Source organism: Cicer arietinum, chromosome 4, assembly GCF_000331145.2.
Source record: "Cicer arietinum cultivar CDC Frontier isolate Library 1 chromosome 4, Cicar.CDCFrontier_v2.0, whole genome shotgun sequence".
Taxonomy (NCBI): domain Eukaryota; kingdom Viridiplantae; phylum Streptophyta; class Magnoliopsida; order Fabales; family Fabaceae; genus Cicer; species Cicer arietinum.
Window position 1 is genome coordinate 32,809,060 of NC_021163.2, and position 3,098 is coordinate 32,812,157.

Genomic DNA, 3,098 nt, shown 5'->3' on the forward strand with positions numbered 1-3,098 from the left:
GGTTTAGAGTATTTTATTAACTCAAATATTTTGGTGCTTTAATAGTCGATTGTGTGTATGAGAAATTTTGACGATATTTGTTTTATTTAGTTTTAAGTAAATAATATAGATTATTTGGTTTTAAAACTTTGGTATGTGAGAAAGATTTAATTTTGGAAATTTTGTTGTGTTTGGATTAGTTTTATTGCGAACTAGTTGTTATAAATATTCATGTTTATGTAGTTAGCTCCTTGAGTCCCGAAAAGGAATCGAGACTGTTGGCACCGAGTTAGCGGTGGGGAGAACTCTGATATATTAATGTTGTTGTGGTGATTTATGGTTGAAAATTTTAGAGATTGAATATGGTGATTAATGTTTGGAAATTTTGGTGAATTATGTTAGGTGAAATTGATGTGTTCATAATTAATATTATGAATTTTTGAGATGAAATTTATGTGTGACTTGGTGGAAAATGAATTTAATTCAATTTAGGTGTGGATGAAATTTGGAGATGTGATTTATGTGTGGTTGTGGAAATTTAAATTGGTGTGAATAAATATGTTTGAGTATGCTCTATGTGGTGTTTGAAAAATCATTAGTGTTAAATGAGTATTAAAAATGGGGAATCTTTTAATAACTGCATTTACTTAATGATTGTGGTGAAAAGAGTCAGAGTATGCCCATACATTTCATAGTACATGGTGACCGCGATGGGGCCATGGTGATAGTGGTGACCGTGATGGGCCACGGGATGATGCCATGTGAATTGTTGGTTCATCTTATCCTTGCGGGGATTGTCGCGTCGTGCTGATCTGTGAGAGATTGCACTCTAGAATGTGTTGATCTGTGAGCGATTGCACTCTAGAAAATTGTGCTGGTCTGTGAGCGACTGCACTCTTGTATGTCGTGCTGGTCTGTGAGAGACTGCATGCTAGTAAATCATGCTGATCCGTGAGAGATTGCACCTCGGTAATTAGTACTGGTCTGTGAGAGGCTGTACAATTATGATTTACACCCCTCGAGGAGGGTTTTGGTTTGGAATTCCGAAATGATGCATTTTGGCATATACGCATTGCATTAGGGTGCTTGGCACGCGAGTCATGTTTGTTATACTTTGATAATTGTATATACATATTCGGTTGTTGTTGTGATTTGTCGTAATTACTTTGAGGTGTGAAGTTAGGTTGATCAAGTTGTGATGTATTTATGTGTTCATAATTGATTTAATGAATATTCGATGTGTGATTGAGGTGTGTATTTGTGGAGATTAATTTGGTGTTAATTATGTGTTCATATTTGATAACATTAATGTTTGAAGTGTTGATTGATTCAAAGCCATTTTAGAATTGAAAATCTGCCTTTTCTCAATTGTATTCGGCTACGACAATGCAGTTTGTCAAAACTTCATTTTTCAACATTGTTTATGCATTTTTGGACATATGAAAACCCTTTCGAGGAGTATGCTAAGACGAAAGGTTCTTTTGAGCATTTGAAAATATAAGAATTTTGTTATGTGATGTTTGTTAATTTCGGTTGGTGACCTTTACAATTATTGTGGAAATCTGGGCTTTGCCCTCAGATAAGAACCAGGATCATCCTACCGGTTAGTACCCTGGAGATGGGAAAGTAGTTAGTCATACTTGACCAAAGCTGTGTCAGGAGGATCTTGCGGGGCGCGTGGAGATCACCAGGGTGGTGTAGTTTTGTAGCATGATCAGATTAGGTGGTTGTATAAGGACTAGATGTCTTTCTCTTGGGATTGTATTTATTTCATTTTGGAAGATTGTATTTATGCTTAAACTGTCTGATGACTTTTTCTTTTAATGGGTCCATATTCCACATTTTGATGTGATGTGGGGAAAGTAGAGATTCTTGGGGCAGTGCTTTTATGCAGGTGTCTGCCGAGAATACTCCAAGGGTATGAGCTATGTCTGATAGGTCTCATAGCCCCGTTGTATTTTTCTATTTAAATACTTTCGATTTTGTTTCAAAAACTATTTCCGCTGTTTGTAAATATTGTTGACTTTTGTCGTTGTGTTACGACTTAAATATTTATCCAAAAGTATTTTCTTCTTTAGTTCTTCATTTTTATGAATTTGTTTTAAAAAAAAAATACACTCACGCTGTTAAAAATCGGGGTGTTACACTATACTTTGAATAGAGTTCTTAAATATAAAAACAAAACCCTTATGTGATAATAAAGAAAAGACAACCTAACCTGTCTAATCTTCGAACATGGGGTTGTTTGGCTTATGTCAGAATCCTCGATCCCAAGCGAATTAAACTGACTAGTAGAGCTTATGAATGTGTATTCATTGAGTATACCATAAACGGTAAAGCATATAGGTTTTATGATCTAAAAACGTGAACGTAATCATAGAGTCAAATGATGTTGACCTCTATGGATATAAAATCCCTTTCAAATCAATAAATAATGGGGGCAATGAACCAAGTTACGTTCCTAAAACAAGAAGCACTGCGAGCAGCAAACAAGGCGAAACAGAAACTCGAAGAAGTAAGAGATTCAGGATTGTTAAAGATTATGGACCCGAATATACGGTCTAAACTATAGAAGAGGATCCTGCAAATCTTAAAGAAGCTTTTTTATCATTAGATGCAGACTTATGGCAAGAAGTCACAAATGATGAAATGGATTTCTCTAGTGTCTAACAAGACATGGCATTTAATAGACTTGCCTCCTGGGTTCAAACCAATAGCACTACAAGAAAAACTGTTAATACCTACAGCAAATTTTATCTTTATCCACGGCAAGTCCGTAGGTAACGTAAAATTACTCACGGATTACCCACGAACACAGGTTCGTAGCTATTTCGCTCGTAGGAAAATATTTACTGATGAAAAAGCAATGGGACACACTTACTTAAGGAATTTATGTGGGTAGTGTAACTCACCGAGTCTCCGTGGGTAAAGTTACTCATAGAATTTCCATGGGTAGTGTATCTCACCGAGTCGTTGTGGGTAACATTACTCATAGATTTTTCGTGGGTAAAAACGTAGATTCTTACAATCAGCAAAGTCATAAGTAACTATACTTACCTCTTAGTTGAACTTTGAATTACCAAGACCCTTTATCCTAAAACCAGAGGGTTAAGACAAAA

At 35.7% G+C, this 3,098-nt stretch overlaps 1 long non-coding RNA gene across 1 annotated transcript in view; it reads left to right on the forward strand.

The window, feature by feature from the left end:
* LOC140920179 (uncharacterized) overlaps positions 1-2,052 on the forward strand; it is a 3,174-nt gene extending 1,122 nt beyond the window's left edge. Inside the window, exon 2 of the long non-coding RNA XR_012162840.1 lies at positions 1,559-2,052. This is a non-coding gene — a long non-coding RNA (uncharacterized lncRNA). The remainder of the gene's footprint in view (positions 1-1,558) is intronic.
* Positions 2,053-3,098: the final 1,046 nt, after the last annotated feature.